The sequence below is a fragment of the Octodon degus genome, unplaced genomic scaffold, assembly GCF_000260255.1.
Source record: "Octodon degus isolate 3935 unplaced genomic scaffold, OctDeg1.0 scaffold00159, whole genome shotgun sequence".
NCBI lineage: Eukaryota > Metazoa > Chordata > Mammalia > Rodentia > Octodontidae > Octodon > Octodon degus.
Window position 1 is genome coordinate 2851756 of NW_004524735.1, and position 23079 is coordinate 2874834.

General features: G+C 43.4%; 1 protein-coding gene and 1 non-coding gene across 2 annotated transcripts in view; both read right to left on the minus strand.

Annotated features, from left to right (window-relative positions):
- The window catches only part of Gas2 (growth arrest specific 2), a 137625-nt gene that overhangs the window by 26076 nt on the left and 88470 nt on the right, over nt 1-23079 (minus strand). The window lies entirely within an intron of this gene.
- Nucleotides 16900-17009, minus strand: LOC111813025. Its single transcript, XR_002818375.1, has one exon. It is a non-coding gene; the product is annotated as a U6 spliceosomal RNA (small nuclear RNA).

Consider the following 23079-nt stretch of genomic DNA (forward strand, 5'->3'; position numbering starts at 1 on the left):
GTACCCGGGGCGTGTGGCCGCTGCGGTGAAGGACGCAGAAACCGTGGCGCGGGGAAGGGCAGAGGGGCGCGTTACAGCCCGAGCTGCTGCTGCGCTGCGCGCCGTGTGCGTGCCACGCTCGGCTCTCCACGTACCGCGATCTGCAGGACGGCTGCTTCTGCCCGTCTCCTAGGAAAGAAAACACGAGTGCCCCGCAAATCAAGGACATCGCGAGCCAGGAGACCGCGCGTGCTCCGGGCCGGCGCGCCGGAGGGCAGTGGAGGACAGACGAAGGTGCTGGGCGAACTTTAGGTCTCATCACGGCCACACTGTCGTCTTTTCTTTTCATTCGCAGCAAGGAATTCTTAGAGGACATGGTGTTCCCAAGTTGACGACGACTCTGACAGAAAATGCAGCCGCAGAAGAAATGGTTCTTAACTTGACCGAGCGCTCGGGCTGTGCTTCCTAACTGGCCGGAAACCACAGATCTTTTGACTTCATTTTCCTTTTAAATGTCAAGATTTTACAAAATAAAACCATTATAGAAATGACCGTGATGAAGATGGTGATCCTTTCCTCAGAAGCAAATACGTCCTTCTATGCACCAGGAATCTCTTCTGGTTATCAAAGCAAATAGGTCACAAATATTATTAACCCCCTTGGAATGGGGGGATTCATTCCAACAGTGGTCCTATAACTCACTCCAAGTGACGGAACAGTACCAGGGATTCATCTTACATTTTATTAAAAAATCTCCATTTTTCTCCCATTATGTTGCTCAAAAAATATCTCAGAAAACTTCTTAAGAAATAACTTAGGACAGATTTTAATTGATTCAAAACACATATGTTTCTCAGAATACCAAATGATTTGTGTAAAGAAATGATTATGAAACCGATTTGGCCTGAGACCCAAGGGGTGAACTACCCGATGATTGTAAAAATAATTCTTGCTTATATTATATTTTGGAACTATATTATACATTACATTGGGTTAAATAATAAACTTCAAGGCTTATTATTCACTTACTTTTAGCTCAAATCCCAGATCAACAATTATAATTTGCTTTGCATTAAGGTTCCCCATGCAGAGCTCCGAGTTGTGAAAGGGGCCACTAATCTCTTCCTACGGAAACAAAGGCAATGGAGCCACGCAAAAGGCAATGAGCTCGGAGCTGTTCTCTCTAAGTGGGGACCATTACAAAAGAGAATGATAGATGGTGCTTGCTAGAAATTTTAATTAAACCTGTGAATGAAAAATCCGAATCAGGCCAAGTGGCAGCTGCACTCACACGTGACTGCCGCAACAGGAGAGGTGGAGACGAGCTCCAGGAAACACTCCATGGAAGCAGCTGCGAGACCTCCAGCGGCCTGTCTCAGCTCTCTGCCAGGCCTAGGACGGAAGGGTCTTCTAGGCGACACCTCCTCTGCCCCCGAGAATACAAAACAATCTGCTTCTGGTTGCTTAGTGGCACGAGAGTGTAGACAGGAGGATGGAGGACGTGTCCAGCACAGGGGAGACGCCCCTTGTTGGCCAAAGGACCCTATCCCTGCGCCCTGCACTTCCGCTTCTGCAGCAGTCTCTGCTGCCACTGTCTCTGTGCACTCGGTGACCAGGCCAGGCTATCCGTGTAAACATACCACGCACGCGCCCCACTGGCCCGCCTGCTTCACTGCAAGGACATGGAGGAAATGCACCGCTTCCCCACCACCGTCCACACATGCTCCCACCCGGCTTTGCCACGTCTCGGGAGACAGGAGAAGAACTTAACACAATTTTACTAAACAAAATGACCGGAATTCAACAATGGTGCTTGTGTTGTGTATTGTTGTCTTCAAATTAGTTGTTCAGATTACCAGATATAAGCATGCAAAAAGGAACAGTTAATGCTTGTTTTTTCCTTCTTTTTAACTTCTTTTTTGACCAATAAAATACCAGGAGACTGGCTCGGTGTTTATTCCGCTGCTGGTCGCTTGTCTTGCCCTAGCCTGAGGTGTTTATTTCCCAAGCTCTTGGCCATGAATCTGTCTAGGTTTCAGAGGACATTAGTAGCTCAAAGCCCTTAATTCAGGTGCTTTGAAAATGATCAGGCCATAAGTAAACATAAGCTGCGTGACTATATTTTTCTTCAGTTATCAGCCACATACTTACTACTTTACATTTGAAACATAAAGGTATAGAAGGCTGAGTTAAATCCTGAACGCAAGTTAGAATTTACCTGCTTGCAAGACAGGACATCTCGGGCTCGGGAGACAGCTCGGCCGTCTAAGCGCCTGCCTGGCAAGCACAAGGACCTAAGTTCAATCCCTGGCACCACATTCTGTGCTGGCCTCGGAACCCCAGACACACCATGCATGTGCCTGTAAACCCAGCGCTGGGGAGGCTGATGCAGGAGGATCACTACAAGTCTGAGCTGGATAGTGAGACCCTGAACCAAATAAATAATAAATAAGAGATTAACAAAAATTTTAAGAAGACAGGACATCTCTCATTAAAAATATGCCATTCCTTACTAACATCAGCCTTGATGTGTAGTAGGTTTCCTATATGGATTCTCCCCAGGAGCAAAAGAAAATTAAAAACTGTTATTTAAAGAAACTTACGCTTTCTATACAGAAGACCCCGGCAGGACTATGGCTTCTGCTGTGGTCATATGTGGGGGTTTTGGAAGGCAACTGGATTTTGGGGACCGACAGCTGACTTGCTGGTAAGGGGGTCTGGTCAGAACAGGAAGTAGGTCCCTGGAGGCGCGGCACGGCAGGCTGATGTCGTCTGCAGCGCTGCCCTCCTCGCTGCCTCCTGGAGAGCAGCTTCTCCCCTGCGATGCCTCCGCCACGCCCCAGGCCTTGCCGCCGGCCGACCACGGACTGAAAGCTCTCCACGCTGTGAACCCAAATCAACCTCTCCCCCTTTAACCTGTGGCAGTTGTTTATTCTGTCTCAGCACTGAGAACAAGGGCCAAGAAATATTATTTTAATACGACTCTCTTGTACCCTTAAGTCTTATTACAAATTATAAAACCACAGCTTTCAATCTACATTCGGTGACTGGTCAGCGAGACGTGTATCATGACCTCCTGCAAGGACTTAGTCCTTAATTAACAGCTCCTGTCTTCCTCTAGAGCAGCAGATTTCACCTGGACGCGTAGTGGGAGGGAGGAAAGCCTTCCTCAGCTCCCCTAAGCAATGGCGGCATCCCAGGCATCATGATGTGTACACGGATGCACTTCACCGGATACAGAGTAGTTAAAGGCATAATGGTTAATAAGATATAAGAACAAGGGTCACGTGGTGGTGCCATGTGCTTCCCATCCCTCACACACCTTCCAAGTTGAGACACAGAGCCACCTGGGGCTACGCGTATCTGAGCCTCGTGACTAGCGATGGCAGCGCACGGAGACGGAAGGACCAAGTAGCCCTGGAGACGTAAGCGGCCGGCACCAGCCAGCCAGCCCCAGCTTCCACAATGAGAAAGCAGCCTTCTGCATCACGCTGCGATGGCGTTATTTACTTCTGTTTCAGCCAAGCCTAGTCCTAACTAATGAAATTATTCTCCACACATTTGTTTTCAGAATTGACAGATTTCCAAAAACCTTAGGTAACGTCTGAACAATATTTGTTTATTTTAACGCGATGCATTTCACACAAGCTTGTGGAGCACCTTAGTCCGTACCTATATCAGGCAGTGCAAGGAAAGAGCCATAAGCTACTCCATGCAAGCTGTCCCTGTAGGGTCTGCTACAGTGAAGAAAGAAAACAAGGCCACGCATGCTCATTTTGAGGTCACAATGTCTTCAGCAAGAAGTTCAGGGTGCTGGGGCTGAGCACCCCTCACCAGGAGACCAGCCCCAGGAAGTAGACAGGCTTACTGCAGAAAGGAAGCTGGCGGTAACAGATAACAACTAAGCTGAGATGTCAGGCACTGGGCAGAGGATGAGACAAATGCCAGGAGCAGCGCTCTCTGCCCAAAGCCATCAGAGGAAACAGCTCTGTGTATTTAAGTAAGAGAAGTGCAGCGTGGCCAGAGGGGAGCAGGTAGCTCAGGGTTGGGGGTGGTGGGGGCGGGCAGGTCCCAATGCCTGCCCTATTCTCTGTTGTCCCCTGTCACCTTTGGGCTGGGGGTGGGCACACACTGGGAGCGTGACTAGGGAGCTATGCAAAACCAGCAAGAACATTCCAGGCCCACATCTTCAGAGTTTTCTCGTACAGGAGGAGAAAGAATCCAAATCCACACCAAAAAATCTTTCATGATTCTGCTGCTTTTCTTTTGAACTCCAAAAAAGAAAAACAAAAAAGCCTGAAGTGAAAAACAGCTAGCACTTAATGGGCTCATTGTTCTGCCCTAGTTTATGTAAGAATGAACAGAGCGCAGTGAAATGTGCAAGTCATTCCACTCTCCAGGGCGCCGCTTGTTCTCTCAGCTTCCGGTCCTCTCCTGTTACACGTGCACTCACACACACACACACACACACACACACATGCACACCTGCACACAAGTCCTACATGCACACATAGATATGCAGATGCACACACATGTGTTCACATAGACACAATGCACACAGAGACACGCAATGCACACATACACATATGCACTCATATGCACACTACACACATGTACAACACACATGCACATAATGCACACATGCACACAGATAAACACACATACACACACATGCACACAGACATGCACATGTATATGCACACACACATGCACACACATATAAACACACACACATGCACACACATGTACACACACACACATACACACACACACAAATGTGTTTCTTCCCTGCCACAGAGCCAGCCTGCCCGGAACTAGCACTTTCCTACATTCAGAAATATGGATGTTTCAAGAATAAATATGCATAAATACATTTTTAAATTCTCTGCTATTGAGCAAGGAGCTAAGATAAACCTGTTATAGGACTGAGAAAGCGACAGGCACAGGAACCAGAGATGGCAGGTGCCCCTTTCAAATGTCTCTCCCTGTTTCCCTCCCTCCCCATCCCTCCCTCTTCCTCTGTCTTGCCACCCCCTCCTTCTTTCTTTACTTCTTTTCTGAGTACTTGCCCAGGGCCTTTTCTCTGAGCTATATCTCCGGTACTTCTTTAAAAATTGGAGGCAGGGTGTCACTACATTGTTAGGCTGCCCAGGCTGGTCTCCAGCCTGCCTGCCCCGGATTGCTGGGACTCCAGCTTGGCTTCCATCTACATAAGTTTACCTACAGACCACAGCGAAGCGTTCCCGTTGCAGGTGCGCCTCACTAAATTGTTCCTGTCTTTCAGAACTGCTTCAGCGTAATCTAAAATGCTTGCTGCAGTGTTCCTCAAATAAGCCAAGTTTTCTACTTGCCCTTCTTATCTTCTTCAACTGTTTTCCTTGCTTTTCTCTACAGCTTGTATGCTTTTGCTAGAACATGTTTGCAGTAGGAAATAATGTCATTCTTTGTGGAGAGCTGGTATTGTGTGTGAAGCAATTTTCTTTTCACCCCTGCCCTTCCCCCATTTCCTCCATCTCTTGATTCTCTTCCTTCCTCTCTCCCCACCTCCCCCCCCCCCATCCTTGGGATTTTGGGCTCACTTCCCATATCACTGCTTGCAGAGGTCATCCTTCAGGACTTTACAGAGTCCTCCCTCCTGAGCCTCACGACTCCTTAATGCATCAGAATCTCCTTCCAACATTTCTTCGGATCCCACATCACCTTCTGTATTTGCTTACTTGGACAGATTCCATTTCCACTAGAGAATGTACTGTGTGGAGGCTGGGACCCTGTCTCACCACTTCTCAGATCCCCAACGCCAGAAAGGAATGTGTGGAATATCTGCTGAATAAATGATCAGCCCTCTAAAATAACAAGCACCATAATTCACATGACAGATGAGTCATAGTGACTGCAAATAACTTGATCAAGGTGATGCAGCAAAACTGGTAGCAGAATAGCTTGGTATTGGAAACTCTTCATTCCTTTCCTAATATTTTTCTCCTTAGGAGAAAAGTAACGTTTACTAAGCAATCACTATTTCAAAATTCCGATTTCCATTTTGTATCTTTTTTACTCTATTCATATCCAATCACAGTTACCCTTAAAACTCTACCACTTGAGTATCCATTTTCTGAGATTCTTGGGACCAGAAGTGTTTTAGATTTCAGAGTTTTGCATATTTTTTAACGTTTCCCTTGAGTTTCTGGTTGGAAAATTTTGAATGTTCAAATCTGTACTCTAAGAGTCTTGTATAGATTTTGGATTTGGGGATTAGGATTTCCCACCATTTTTTTTAGCTCTTTCCTATTTCCTGGCTACTAGTCCAACTGGTTATTGAACTATCACTTCCTATCAACAGCAGCAGTAGCTTTCCAGGGCTCGGTGATACCCTTCCTTTCTACTCCAGTGTTTAATTATATACAAAAACTCTGACAACATGACCTAAACTTCAGTTTTATCAATATACCATTGCTCAGTACCTCGCACTGCTGTCCAGTGGTCTAATGCTAAATGTTACCTTTTTTGGCTGTGCATTCCAGGTCCTACACACCCGCCCTGCCTGTCTTTCTCCACACTGTCCTTTGAACAGCCCCTCTTCACCACACCACTCAGGAGGTGCTCCCAGCTGTAAGTCATAAAAGGGTGGAGAGCTACTAGGAGGTGGTATTCGGAGCCCAAGCCCATGGAAGGTGGCTGGTAGGGACAACGTCACCAGACAAAGTCTCCAGTATTGAATGCTGGTGTCTTCACAAGAGAAGGAAGACAAGGAGTCACATGTAACTGTTCCCCATCCCTGGTGACACTCTCATCCCTTGGGGTCTCTGCTACGGAAAATGCTAACACTAGATACACCCCTCAACCTCTGATCTGACCTGAGAGGTGTGAGTGACCAGAAGCCTTTTCTTCACCACTTTCCCTCTCTTTCCATGGTGTCTTGTACAGAAAGTGGACCCTTACAGTCATCCTATTGTGTTTCTCAGTACTCCACAAACCTGTACCAATCTGGCCCACTTAGTGTTCCCACATCCCTGGGGTCCTGCTCATGCCTCTGTCGGGCAGATCTTATCAACCACAATTACTCCCAACATTCACAACCATGAACCTCTCAAGACACCGGTGAATTTACACCTTCGCTTTGAAAGCTGTCCACATAAAGACAGTGCACGTCGGTCTCCCCTGTCTAAAGTCCTCCATGCTTGGAACAGTGCCCAGCAAACTGGTAAAGGATCAAACAGATCGGTAGTATACGTCATGCTCTGTCTCATGGCATCTTTCATTTTCTCTCTTCCATTTGTGGTATTAAGTATTGAATCTCCTTCCAACTGGATCTCTGAGGTCTATATGCTCTCCGTTTTCTAAGTCTCCTACATGTGAATCCATTTCTGATTTGCCCCAAGAATACTTGCAGGCCTTGCTGGGAGCTGCAGTGCTTACCTTAAGATAACTCTCATAGGATGATCCTAACCTTATCCCCAAAGTTGCCAGAAAGTGCCACACTTTGATTACAAGTTGTATATTGGTTGAGTATATCAATACAATCTGAAAACACCTACCTCATTCAATTTATAGCAGCTATAGATTATAGTGTTTATAATTTTATGCAGGGGTAGTTCTGTTTACAAATGCAGTCATTCTCAATCGCTGAAAATGTTAGCCCCTAGAAAAGGTGACATTCTTACAATCAGCATATATATATATATATGCATTACATTAGGATTAAAGACAAGTTGTGTTTAGAAGTAACTATTACAGATTTCATATATTATTTTCACAGAGAAAGTCAGATGTCATTATGTACAGTTAAATCAGTGTTGTCGGTGAGGTACTTTGTTTTAGTAAATGGGAAAGGTTCTAAGCAAGACAGCCAAACATCGTAGATTACTGACTGACTTGTATTCTCAGAGTTTTCTATTGTACTGCTCAGCATTTAAGAATGCATACAAAACAGCTAACCTGGCTGGGTGTGGCGGTGCACATTTGTAATCCCAACACTTGGAAAACTGAGGCAGGAGACTCACCATGAGTTCAAGGCCAGACATGGCTATATAGTGAGTTCAAACTCAGCCTGGATTAGAGAGTAAGACCCTATCTGAAAAAACAAAACACAACCAACCTTACAAGTCTTATGGCAGAGAACATGTGAGATTCAGAAGTATGTTCTTTCTCTCTGCAGTTAATGTTTTTAACACATCCAAGTAAACCTGTGTTGATGTACCATGAAAGAAATTTGTCAAACTGAGGCACTACTTGCCGGAATTCCACCTATACTCTTGTAACTTTTCTGATTCTCACAAAATGATAATCCAGTGGTTCTTACTTGCCAACTACAGAAGAACAAATTCTGAAGCAGGAAGCCAGGACGGAAGAGGGATGGAACACTGTCCATGCCACAGGGCAGCACATGCCAAGGCACACTGGCCAGTGTTATAGCTCTTAGTGCTAAGTGAGCAACATAATTTGATAAGTATTAGTAAAAGTCAGAGTGAGAGTGAATTAGTGAAGCTGGGACCTAATAGAAAGCTATTATCAGGGACTCTTCAATAACAGTAATAATTACTGACTTCCTGGACACATCAGCAAGTGCTTATACTTCCTGCTTTCTATAAAAGGCTAATGGGTGACTTCACTTGATAGCTTTAGCTCTATGTTAAGAGAAAGACAGACATAAGGTAGTAACGCACAATTATTAATCCCTTAGACATCCATTTAACTGAATCACAAGTAAGACTTCTGCAACCAAAACAGCCACATCCCATGTCCCTCCTACCTTTTCTGCCCTGTTTTAGGATAAGCTTATTTAGTGATTTACATTAGGGGTCAACAAAGTATAGCCCAGAGGATAAATGTGTCCTACACCTTACATTTATAAACACATTGTTACTGGAATATAACCATGCTAAGTGATTACTTATCAAAGGAGTAGGCAAAGTGATAGAATTATGAGGAAACTATCACTCGAAGTTTGAATTAAATACATAAGGACTTTTCCACTTTGCCTATCTAGCCCTTGAACTGGGTGTTTATTGTCTGTCTTCGCACTTAGAGGTTGCTTTGTTCGCTATTCTATCCAGCACTCCAGTGCCTGGCACATAGTAGGTGCTCCAGGCCTCTTATGGACATTTTTTAGATTTTCCAGGAAAAGACTAAATTGTGTTAGCTGGTGCCCAGAGGCGCTGAACTCGGACCCACATCTGGAATCATGGCTTTCTGGGCACTTGTGTAATGTCTCATGTAAAGAAATTTGTAAACGACTGGAGAATTCTCTCAGGGATTTTTGGCCCAAGAAACTGTTTTAATGTAAATGCCGTGGTCTGGCCGCAAGGCTTGCTGGGAGCAGAGTACTGTTTTTATAGCTCTGATGTGCTAAACATGTACTAAATCACCAGGCAAATCTGGAACTGAGAATCTGGGTAACATCTGGAGAAAAGGAGCTTTAGTAATGAATTTCTAAAGTTTGTTGATAGCAGCACCAGTCTGTGCCTTTTTGTTAATTAATTTTAGTCTTTTCAATTGATATTACCTAAAAATTTAAAGAAAAAAGTTAGTTATGAAATATGAAATGCAACTTCCTGTCATTCTTTCTTAGTGTCTGTGAGTAGCCTGTACTTTTATTCTATGTAAAATTCCCCTAAAGAAACCTCTTCTTAACAAGTGGAAATTATGACCTACTGAAGCCCAGAATGTTCCCTGACGCCAGGTTGATACGCTACAGACCCGACCAGCATCAACATGTCACTTTTCAGCTGCTGTTTAAGTGAAAAAAGGAACTTCAGAGCTTTTCCATCTTAATCATATGCACATCAAGATAGAAAGCCTCACCTGGTAGCTGACAACGTGTGTTGGCCTGGAAATTTGTGTCAGGTAGGGCTGCAGGCTGAATTCCACTGTCACGGGCCACCCACTCCCACTGCTAGGGCTGGGTAAACTCGGTGAACTGTACACCTCTCTAATTCATTTGGACGACAACAACCTCACTGACTAAAATATACAGTACTCACACCCCTGCATTCTCAAGATCCCTCCCCCATTTGCCTTCAGGAAAGTCAGCACTAGCGCATGAAGAAGGGTGACTCTCCTGCAGCTGGACCTGGACGGCTTCTGATCTGCCTTTCACACCAGCACCCATCACCGCCCTGCCCTCCGCCTCTGGGTGAAAGCCTGCCCTTCCAAGGGCTTCGGTTCTTTCTGGCTTGATCTGCCTGCCTCCTGCTTCTCTGGGAACCTGGGGCCTTTACTCCGATGTTTCCCTTGGGATGCTGATGGGAACACTCCCTCTTCCATCCTTTGTCCACCATCTGCTTATTCCACTAGGCTCATTCCACAATTTTTCCTTGAAATTTTTATTTTTACCTTTTCTGATTTTTGAATTCAAGTTAACAAACAAACCTCGCGAGAGGTAAATCTTTTGTCAGTCCCCGACTCTGGCTCCCAGCAACATATCTCCCAGCAGACTAAGGAAAAGTAGGTGTAGACCCCACTGAGACGTCCATTTCGTGTCTCCACTGCAAGACGTCCGTTCTCACAGTGCGCGGGCCAAGGACTGGCTGAAGGCCTCTCTCAAACAGCTCACTTCAGGCCTCTTAGTTAAATCTTAAAATGGTTTGCTATCAAAAATTCGACGGGGCGCTGGGGGTGGGGGGCTGCGGGTGCGGCCTGCCGGTTAGCTCGGTTGCTGAAGCGCCTGCTCATGCAAACGCAGTCAGGCACAGGGTACCGCCACCTGCCTTACCAGATCCCCCCTTAAGGCAGCCTGAGCCAGCGCTCCCTCAAAAAAAAAAAAAAAAAAAGAAAAGAAAAAAAGAAAAAGAAAAAAGAAAAATCCTTTGCAACTTCCCAGCTTAAAAAAAAAAAGTCAAATTGTCATTTCAGAACAGATTGAAAGCCCCCAACTTAAAGGGGGACATCAAGTATATTAAATATATATTTAGATGCACTATAAATAAAAATCTTTCATGTTAAGAATATTAGAGGGAACACAGTCAAAACAAGGTGCTTGTAGTTGTTCCAACAGTTCATAATTTAAGAAGGTACTGGATTGTTTTGGGGAAAGACTTGTATCAGAGTGGATAGGTGTAGAGGCCGTTCAGTATCAAACCGCACATCAAGGGATACTGGAGCTCTGAAGTATTTAACTGTGACTATCCAAGCGGCAGGATTAGTGATACATTATCACCTCCCTCATTGCTTATGTGGAGTCTGTAGGGTCTAAATAGTTAAAAGAATATTTTCCACTATTTTATGACATGCTACGGCAAGAGATTGTTAAAATATCACATGCTTTCCTCTATATGAGAAACCCAAAGTATAAAGAACTTAAAGAACAAATCAAAAGATGGATAATGAAAAACAGAAAGACAGACCTTTCACAAGAGATGGAGGTGAGGGTTAGGAGGCGGAGGGTAGATTAAAAGAGAATTAAGATGCATTATGAACCAGTATCTGCTCACTGCAGAGAACGGAATCACTGTGTGGCAAACGTGTACTAATAAAAAAATTAAGATTAAAAAAGAAGTGGCAATTCAAAGGGGTCAATCAAGAAAATGCAGACCTAAGTAGGCAGGAAAGGTAGTCCTGTCTTGGGGACAGACCAAACAGGTTGCAAGGAAAGTGGGTGATTCCAGCCCCGTACGGAGGTGACAAGGTGGCAGTGGGTCTCAGGAGGACCAGTGAAGCCTGAGTGAGGCATGGGGCCTGAGCAGCACAGGGAGCAGACATGTAAGGCCCGTCATCGTGGGAAGTCATTTGCCTCAATGGGCCTCACTGAGACCCAACACCCTGCACCCACAACCTGAAGGAAGAGAAGTTTGATGTGCCTCACTGGCTCCAAGCAAGCATGTGTCACATTCTGCTAGAAGGATGCAACAGCACAAAGCTTTGTTCTAAGTGGAGGGGAAGAGAGCAGGGGAACAGTGCCCAGGAGAAGGGGTGGGCCTGCACCTGGACTCCAAGGCCACACCTCGTGCCCCACAGCTGCACACCTACATGTGTGTTCCACCATTTCTCATGCTTCCCAAGCTCAGGTAAGTTCAAACTCTGCTGTGCCTGATGCAAAAGGTGCTGGAACTGAGACTAGGGCTCTGGGGTGGATCCTGGACTCAGAAATAAAGATCGCTTGGTCAGTCTTGAAGAGCACAGTGCAGGAGTGAATCTGGACAGGGAGCAGCAGACGGCTGCCCCCAGAGGGAGCTGAGAATTAGGAGGGGTCCCTCAGCTGCCACCTCAGGATGCCCGGCTATCTCAGTCCTCAGCTCCAAGAGGTGGCCAGGCCTTCTACCCCTGCACAGCCACTGCTCCACTGTCTAAGAAGCTTCAGAATTTCCTGAGCTCAAGCACAAGAAAAAGTGGCCCTGGGAAGGACATTTACCCACTGAAGACTTTTTGGATGGTTCTAGGGCCAGAAAAGTCTCAGCTGACGGAGCTCTGCAGGAAATTGTCCCTGAGATTCTTGGGAACACAAGCAGCCAGGCTGGCTCATGCTGAAGTCTGGTGTGTTTAACTTCAATTGGAACAATGACCGGCTTGTCTGTCTATGTCTGTATTTACACACAAAGAAACCTAAGGGATCCCGATGGAAGTGCTAGACTAAAGCTTGGCTACTTGGCCTCAGCCTGCTACTTCTCTTCTCTGGGGGGGACAAAAAAGCAGGAAAAACAGTGAAGAAAAGTCTGCCTCATGGTTAGATTCCCCCAAAGGGAATCTTAAAAGTACTAACGTGCCAACTCCATCGCAAACCTCTCATGTGAAATCCATGCCTACTGCAACCTTATTTACCACTGAGCTTTATTTTGTAAAGAATTACTTTCAAACAAAAGAATCTTCAAAAGTGTTTTTAGATGACAGCCTTCTTGCCTCTCCAGTTCAATAATAGGCTTTCTTAAAAATTTGTAATTTTTTAAAAGTTACTATTAAAAGAAGCAAGGCACTTTGGGAAAGCAGAAAAAAGAACACAGATATGTATGTTCTTTTTTTTTTTTTTTTCAAGTCAGAAAAATACCCTCAAACCTGTCAGGTAACCTCTTCTGGAACCAAATGTCACCTGAAGAATGGAAGGGGAAACTTAACACGGGCCTGTGACAGTGGTGCCGTCACCTTTGGTGATGAATAAGGTCCCAGCTGTCACAGATTAGCTCAGCAGACTGGGTTTCCCCCTCATTTACAGTAACTTGCGGCTGAACTCTCCAGACCCTGTCAACAAGCATAAGGGGAGCTATGCCTGGTTCTCCACTTTTGTGCTCTACGCTGTGGCCGCGCATGCACTGAAGAAGTTTTCAAAGTGACCATTAGGAGCTCCTCTATTTCTTCTGCTCATCAACTACTACTGAGGACAAGCAAGCCACTTACCCTGAATTGTCTGAATAGTCATAGATGATCGATGCTTACATCTCAGTGGCACCTCCCTTCTTCAACTTCATTCTTTCCGTGACTCGAGTCACAAAGTGAACTGGTAGAGAACCTGATCAAATTCAGCGATCAGGTTTAGCCTTGACCTTAGGGAAATTTGATTTGGTTCTCTTGCAGTTCAGTATGTGATTGGAGTCATGCAAAGAATCAAGTCTGGGATCAGAGGCACACTGTTTTTATAAAGAAATAGAGCTTATGGAGAAGGGCATTCATATACATACTACGTACATGGTGGGTGGACAAGGAAATACATAATGGGTAAAGAAAGGCATTTCATCATACTCTTAGAAATCTAAGCTAATCAAAATGCATTTTCAAATATCCTGCCTAAAGCAATGTTGACAGCATGAAGTTGCTCTTAAAGTTTTTCTGGATTTGCATATAGCACACAGAATTTGTCAAACCTTCTGTTCTTTGTAGTTCATAATTATTAAGGACTATAAAGCAGACACTCCTCTGGCGTTCCCTGGCAAGCTCAGGACCTCCAACTTGAGTCCTGCCTAATTCCTACACTCTTTGAGTTTTATTCTGCTGAAGTAATAAATCACATATGTCCATGAAAACACTGTTGTTACCTCTGCAAATTGGGTACCACTGTCTGGGGCAGAAATCTGGCAAAACTCCACAGTTCCACATGTGTGAAACCACAAAGGGCGATTCATGCAGCAGGGTAGAACAGAAATATTATGAAATCAAACGATGCTTAAATTCTAATTCTGTGGATATTGTATTTGAAAGCAAAAACCAAGATGGTATTGTATATGGAAGCAAAATCCAGGTAAATAGTTTAAAATAATTTAAAGAATAAGTTCTATGAAAGAAGGCACTAAAACATGAGCGTTCAACCGAGATAAACATAAAAAGGCTTCAGATTTCTACTCACCCACAATGTGACCCACAATGTAATTTCTATAAGTATAGTGGAAAAAACAAGCAAGAAATAATGTTGACTAGCTCACTGGGAAAAGGAAGAAAGAAAACGAGGGACATATTCCCTTGAGAGCACCCAAAGTCCCTCCTTGGCTTGGAGGCCCATGCTCCACATTGAAAGCAAAGAGGAGAGGCTTTCCCCTTAATTAGCTGAGTAATTACCTTCATTGTCTGCTTTACTTTGGCTGTGGAGACATAGTAACAACCATGAAGACCCTACTGAAACAAGAAGATACGAAATTCATAAGACGCTCTCGTCTCCAGGGCAGAAAGTCCAGGAACATCACCTAGAAATGCAAACTGGGACCTTTGGGGACAAGATTACACTCTTTACTTTTCAGTCATGTTAACACCAACTCTTCACTTTCTAGGCCTCAGGGCAGCCTTCTTCACAGTGCTTCACATTGAATAAATGAAGTGAGCATAATCAGAGAATTACGGACTGCGTTAGCTGTTGGCATTTTGAAACACAAACATTAGAATGATCACTTTGCTCGGGTCCTTTAGCCTCCTGTTGCAAAACAAAAGACAAGTAAGGAAATAGGCTTGCCTGGGAAACAGATATCAAATCTGTGTCTCAGTCCCATAAGAGAAAATGTACAGCAGAGTTCAGTGTGTTTAAGAAAACCTAGGGAAAATTATTACAGTCCTGCAATCTTGATTTTCGGTGGAAATGTCCACTGCGAGGGAATATTCTGCCACCTTGTTCTGATTTCTGGGGTACCCACACTGGCCACACACGTCTGCCTCCTGTGCTTTAACAAGGCCTTCCCACTGTAGTCACCTTCCGAGTGATGTGACACCTGCACACACTTCTACTCTTCTACTATCCCCGCCTCTTGAAATTTGAAGAGTTTAGCATTCTGATCTCACAGTGGCTACAAGGAGAATCCACTTTATCTGAGTGGCTTTCAACAGAAATGAAAGAACTGCTTCCAGGTTCTCTAAGCATCCGGGTAGCAAAGTCATCTTTGGGGAAAAATCTGTTTCCCTTCCTGTTAGACATTATCGTGGCTGTACTTTTATTGGTTTGTTTGTCTGGCAAAGCTCTGTCCCCTTTGTCTGTTAGGATGTATTAGCCTCCTCTCCTTCCCTTTACTAATCCATATGGGTAAATGTCCATAGTTCATATAACAAGCCCATGGGCCCAAAGTGGAAAGGAGGAGCCTATTCGTGTGTTTAGTGGCCAGATACTGCTTGAAATTTATGTTCCGCTGGAGTGCTCACTGCAGGATTTGTTATTGTTGTTGTTACAAGACGTTGAGGAAATGCAGGAGACACAGGAGGTCTCTACAGTTGGGTACAAGGAGTCCTCCCTTAGCTCCTGAGAATTTACCTTCTTCCTCCTAACAGTGTCTCTAGTAAATTATCAGGCAAATTCCAGGTCATCGGTGGAATGGTGGAAATATAAAGCTGTTTTGCCACGATCCCCCTGGGGGACAGGAGTTTGGGGACCTGTACAGTGTGGCCTCAAGGGCTTTGTTGTGCCAGGCTAACAACCCTGCTGACCCTTCGTCCTCCCGGGTAGGCAGGCAATGCAACATTAACAAAATGCTATGCCTCCTGAGTTTCTGTAAATCTTCTAATAGCCCGGGATGTTGCTCTTTTCTGGCGTTCAGGGAGGCATCAGAAAGATCCACCAACTTTCTCTGTATTCTGTAAGCTTGCCCATTAGAAAAAAAAAACAAAAAAAAAAAAAACAGGACAAACAACAGTGCTCGGACTGAAACCGAGAGATTCATCAAGGGACCACTTTCGGGGAAGGGAAGCAAACATCAACTGGATGGGGCGTGAGAAGGAAGGAACGAGGAAATGTAGTTAAGTTTCCAGAAATTAAAATTTTTAGTGGCGCTTACATTTACCTAAACTTGTTAATAACACAAACTAGATGGCCAGGGCCCCTAGAGAGACAAGCAGCACCTTCTCACTGTGGAGCGCAGGAGGTGTGTGGCACTGCAGTGTCAGGGGTGGGGTGGGGAGGAGAGGGTGTGTGTCTGAGCTCCGCACCAGGGCAAGGCGATTCTTTGACGCAGGTATTGTCTTGCCAGTGTTCTTTTTGTGAGAGGGAGGACAGAACTCAGCACCTTGCTGGGCTCTTCTTCTCTCTTTTTTTTTATATTTTTAATAATGTCAAGAATTTCACTTTAGGAAAATTGAGTGACGTGTCCTCTAGCCAACCTTCATCTTTTTCCTTGTTTCTCCTCCCAAAAGCTCAGTGAAGCTTTCTTTGATGTCTCAGTATGCTTTTAGCAAGATGGCAGGAAGTGAAAGACAACTGGCTGTGTTGTAGGACAATGTGCAACCAAGATTCCTAAGGAAGCCCTCATTGCTAGTACAGTTATGAAGGCGTCAAGCAGCAGAATGAATGCTGGGCGCAGGCTCGCACCACCACGGTGAGCAGCAAGGGCCAGCCGGGCAGTTTGGATGAAGGAGGTGCCTGCAGGCTCCAGGAGGAAGGTGACATATTTTAACTATGGAGCTGAAATTCAAATTTTCAAGTATTAGAGGCAAATGTAAGGTAAAGTCTAAAATCACCACACCGTATAGTAACTGAGCTCACTAACTTTATCAAAATGTAACACCAAATAATGTATCATTGTAAATGTTAAAATGGCAGCATTTCTACCGCATAGCTTGAGCATACTCAATACTCAGGGGCCATACTAATCTTCTCTGTATTGTTCCAATTTTAGTATATGTGCTGCTGAAGCAAGCACGAGCACACGCAACATGAAACCACAGCGGTCAGGGCCAGTGAGATAGCTCAGCGGACTAAGTGCCTGCTTAAGCAAGCTTAGGGACCAGGGTTCGATCCCAGGCTCTGAATGCTGTGCCAGCCCCACCCTCAGGTGTGTTGAGCCGGTGACAAGTCTGGGCACATGCCTGTAATCCCAGCGCTGGGGAGGCTGCTAATAGGAGGATCACTATGAGTTCAAGCTGTGTAGTGAGACTTTGTACCAAATACATAAATTTAAAATAATCACAATGGTCACATTTGCAAAATATAGTTCTTAATGAATCTGGCCCTTCCTGTTCATGCAACCTGAGCCCACAGGGCAGCTATCTACCATTTATAATGACAGATATTTCACAGGTTTAGTGTTTGGCTGCTAGAAAACTCATTAATAATTCAAGGACACAACATATTAAGTATAGTTGTTTCATTTCCTTCCTCTTTGCAAAAAAACATTGTGCACAGGGGAAGGGAAAAAAATTTGTGCACATTTAATTCAGTGTAGAAATACATAAACAAGCAAATATTCCCCTTGAGAAGACTATAAAAGAAAGAAAAATCTTATACGCTTTGTAATTTCACATTACAATTTAACATCTACTTTATAATTTCAGACAAATTATTGGTAAATTTAAAGCACAATGAGCAACTAACCATTTTCATCTATGCTAAGTTTAACAACTCCGAAAGGAAATTTTGCTGTGTGAAATTTAAAACATGCAATTTAGATATTACATTTTTACAGTAAAATTGGATAAACTATTTACTTGCTAGATTGTCAGGGAAGGTAATAGAGATAAATAGTTTATCTCTATTAGATTATTTTTCTTCCTCGATAAGATATAAAAGTCAATGATTAAATTGATTTTTTCCCCAAATGCTTGTAATGATACTAAAATGAGATGACGTATATTTGAATATCCTTTACAATCTCTGTATCTTGACTATTATCAAGCAACAAGATTAAAAATAGTTAAGAAATTTGTTTTTCTTTAAATTACAGACACATAACTTTAAGGAAACTGATTTCAAAAGCACTAGTGGATAGACCAAATTTTTCTCTTTGTTGCAAGTTTAATTTTAGACTCTGGTGAAAGAATTTAAAATGTGCAGGAAGCAGCTTCACCTCTTTCCTTCAAAAAGTTTTTCCATACATAATTAAGGATTTCATCTTAGCAGAACAAAATCCAATTATAAATCACAATTTCTTATGGAGAATATTGCTCAGTAATATTCATCCTTAGAATGAATGTTTTCTTCCAGAAGACTTTTGAAGTATGAAAAGAAAATCAATGAATTTCTTAAATATGTAAAAGCCATTGTAGGGTCAGCCAAAAACTCAGCAGATTAAAGCTCCTGCAAACAGGTGCAGGGGCTGGGGGTTCGATCCCTGGGCCTGGGGCCTGCTGTGCCTGCCCCACGTCTGGGGCATGTGGAGACGGCAATTGAGAGTGGACGTGGTGGTGCGTGCTTGTAGTCCCAGCTCTTGGAAGGCTGTAAATAGGTGGAGATCTACGAGTCCGATCTAGTAGTGAGACCCTGAAGGCCCTATAGACCCTTCCCTAAAATAGAAAGAAAGAAAGAAAGAAAGAAAGAAAGAAAGAAAGAAAGAAAGAAAGAATAAAAGCCATTGGTTTGAGTTTTGATTCATGTTTCTGGTTGCTGTCCTGTCAAGCTCTACTTCCTAGATTTTCCCCTTCTGATCCTCTACCAGGTAATTACTGTTGAGTTGCATGTTTTGCCGCGGCATACAGGCAAAGAAATGGACGAAGAAGGAGCTACCACCAACTGAAAGGCAGTCACTACTAGAGGTTAAAAGATACAGGAGCAGCACTTAGAAAATTAGATGTCAAAAGAAGACCCAGGCTGAACAGAAGGGACAGCATGTGGTTGACATGGGCCTCCACAATGAGACACATGCGATTCAGATAAGTTTCTGACTTCCTCCCTGGTTTGCAATGAATTCTCCAACATCCCGTTTCCTTGTATTGAAATGAGGATGAGCACTAATGACTACATTGACAGTTGTGGAGTCTAAAGAAAAGAACTAGGTAAAGCACCTATTTAGGCATCTGGTACAAACAAATAATTCAGTGAGTGTTGGAGAACACCTGTGTTCGTGGTAGGGCGCATGCACGCATTCATGCAGAAAAATTGATTCTGCGTGTCATAAAATCCCGCATCAGAGAGCTAAATTTAAGGCACTGAAAAATCAGGTCAGGATCTTTCTAAATCCATTAAAATAGCCAGTCAGGGTGGTGTGCGCCTGTGGTCCTGGCACTCAGGAAGCTGAGGCAGGAGGCGTGAATTTGAGGCCAGCAAGGGCTACATAGATGTTTCCAAGGCCAATGTGAACTACGTAGTGTGACCCTGTCTCAAACTTAGAAGGAAATGAATAAATAGATCCACTACAGTGCCAAGTCATGTACTAGGTGAACTCTAATTGCTTTTTACTTCCCATACATATACCTAGGTGCACACACAGGCATAGAGTATCATTGCACAAATGTAATGTAACTTAATTTCAAGAAGGAAGAAACTGGAAAGGCAGATCATAGGAATCACGCATTTTTCTCTGTACAGTCATTTGATTTTCTAATGTTTTTCAGTGTTTAACTTTGAATAGTTTTGATCTGTGGTCAGTGGAGGAAAAGAATCATTTATTCTAGATGTGGTGCAACAGCATGAGAAAATTATTTGAGACAAAGTAGAGGGCTGGCCAAATGGCTCTGTGGACTAAAGCGCCTGCTTAGGCAGAGCGCAGTGACCTGGGTTCGATTCCTGGTGTCCTGTGCTGGCCCCGCCCATGGGACACACTGAGATGGTGATTGAGACTGGGCGTGGTGGCACGTGACCGTAATCCCAGCACTTGGGAGGCTGAACACAGGCAAATCACTACGAGTTCCATTTACATAGTGAGACCCTGTAGACCCTTACTAAAATTAAATAATAATAATAATAATAATAATAATAATAATAATAATAGTAGACTTGCATGGGCCTCAAGAACTTAAGCATGGTGACTGCAGCCCATGGAGCTGGGGTTGAGGAGGAATACTCATCAGGCCAGGTGAAGGGAGGCACAAGTGCCAAAAACCTCATCGCTAAGGGGTTAGAAGCGACAGATTCCAGGGCAGAGTGCTTTTTGGAACTGAGCTCTCATTAGATGAGCATTAGAAGTGGTGCTTGAATCACTGGGAGGAGAGGAAATGAATTATCTACCCGAAGCTTAAGACAGCTGTGTGGATATGTTGGTTGTCTGTTGCCACTATCCTAATAAATACCAAATTCTAATTTTCCTGCTTTTAAAAATAGTTTCACATAGATCTCGTATCAGGTTAAAATCTTAAATTTGATCTGGTTCAACTTCTTCTAAATTTAAATTTTTCTGATACTAAAAAGTAACTCTTGTAAACACAATACCCCATCGGCTGTGTCCTTTATCAAAAGAGCCCATCAGAATTCATTGTGTGTGTGGCCACAGCATATGCCTTCCCCAGAGAGGGGGTCAGAGGCTTGGGGAACATTCACAAAATCTTGCCCACATGTTTTACCAAAGCATAAACTGCATCCACACCAGTAGCCCCAACCTGAGTGATCACAAACAAATGCCAAAGACGTGCAAGTGCCTTTGGTGGAAAACAGTTATTTACAAGGAAGAATTTTAAAGCTGAAACTGAAACATTGAGATGGATGCTGACTTGGCGCCATTTCAAGGCAGGTGAATGAGGCGACCAAGTCTGGAAACGTTCCTGCACCGGCAGTTTTGCGTCTACCATGGGCGAAAGCACTGGAGGAGCTGTTGCGGATCTTACACACCTATGGAGCAAGCAGCCGCATTCCCTTTCCTAGGAACAAACATACACCATTACTTCATTTTGAAATCATAACCATTGCTCTCCTAAACCTCCAAATTAGTGGAATTTATTCTCCCCAAATTGAATTGTCTACTTTCAGCTATGCAATAATGGCTGTTTCCATAATGGCTCTACTGAGGGAAAAGGAAGATTCAATCTTCCTGCTACTTGTTTAAAGCTCTTCGCATTTTTTCACAACAGCCCATTTTTCATTACCAGGAGAGGTATGCAATTTGGACCGAGCTACCTTTTACTCCCAGGAAATCAATATGTGTCAGAAGAGCCGAAAAGAACGCAATACCGCTCGCTGTCATTGGGCCTTCCCCAGAGCAAGTCCCAGAAGACAGTCTGAGTTCGGTTGCTATAGCAACACAGCTCTGGTATCTTTCTTCCTTGGTTTGCTGCAGTGAGTTGATTTTTCCCACCCCAGTGCAATCCTGAAGAATTTTTATGGTAAAGAAAAAAAAAAAAATCACAGAGTCAATAGCAATGCATGTGACCTTTCTATCGATCTGTGATGATTTAATTCAAAAGTAGTAAAAAGATGGTTATTCCATAACAATGCAAATCCCGTTGCTGATTTCCAGCTAAATTATTCATCGTGTTTTCCTTAGGCCTTTCAAGTCATCACAGTCTTTAAGCTGTGCAGAAATGTCCTTAAACTCTGAGAATGTCAGTATCAAATCTCATGCACTTTTACCAAAATGGGAGGTCTGCTTGAAAATGTTCTTGAAATAATATTAATCCACTTAAAAAATCTGCAATTACCAAGATTCAACGATCCTACAGGGCAAATGGGGGAGAGTTATGTTCCTTGATCTTTAGTAGAAAGATATAAGAACAAGTAACAGTGTATCTTACATTATATATACAGTTCTAATTAGTTTTGAAGGTTAAATGTGAGGGACAATAGAAAACATCTGGACAGTGCCTAACGTACAGAGAATACCTCATAAATGTTGCTCTAAATGTTATAGCTATCATGTGGTATAAAAATACTTTACTATAATTGTACTTTAAATATAACAGAACACGTCCTCTTCATCCGAGGACTAACCTTATAATTAAGTTTTTGCACCTAGTGGACTCGGCACAAGAGGGAACTTGGCGTGCCATGTGTCGTAAGCTCGGCACTCAGGACTGTAAATACTATATCATCTGCTTCAGACAAAATGCTTAAGACTTTATTCTGCAGTTCTTGCAGCAGAAGAATAAAATAAATTTTCTCACTCTATGGTAGAGAGGCGTGTGTCAAATAATGTTTATAAAGTACCTGGTAAAATCTGAGCAAATGGGACTTTATTAAATTTTAGTTGTCGTTATTCCAAAAATCTTTCTACTCATTTCCTTGGAGATAATCTTTTCTAAATGGAACTTGATGGCAAAAAGAGTACAAATTGAATTATTCTTCTTGGTAATTTAAACTGCTGGCGTTTTAACTGTGGTGAGAAAAAAAAAAGGAAGAAACCTTTATTTCCATATAGCTGTGGATATCAATTACTTTTAAAATTTGTTTAGATTTATAGTAGCTGTCTTAAAATGCATATTCAAAATGTTCTAGCCCAGTTCTGGACACACAGCGAGAGGAGCATTATTTTTATAGTTAAGAATACGTGGAAAACGCTACACAGTATATATATTTTTAGGAGTTTATAGGTTCTATTAACATATTGAAACATCCAAAAAATTCTATGCGAATAAATTAGTATTATTTAGTTGTAAAGAGTACAAATCAGGAGTTAAGCTGACAGGGTTTGAGTCTTGATTCCACCAGTCAATGGTTTGGAGAAGATATTCAACTTCGTGCCCCACTTTCACAGCTGCGCAGTGGGAATCCCATTGCTTACCTCGCGGGTCTGACATGCTGTAGTGAGAGACATCAAGGTTTTGAAGAGGCAAACAAAGTCAACTGTCAGGAACAGGACTCATTACAAAACTCTGTGTGAACTCTTTAGTGTGTCTCTACAAATTATGTCTTGAGCATCTCCCAGAACAATTATTGTATGGTATATGTTTTGAGCAGCTCTACAGTATGATTTTATGGTACTGACAAAGGCTGACTACCTGAGAAGAGGCATTCATCATATCAATGCCAAGCAAGCTGCCCCCCAAATCAGCTCCCTCACCAGTACTCCTCCAACAGAATGTCTTCCTGCTAGAACCTAAGGGCAGATGTGCTGCGTGGAATGGTGGCGC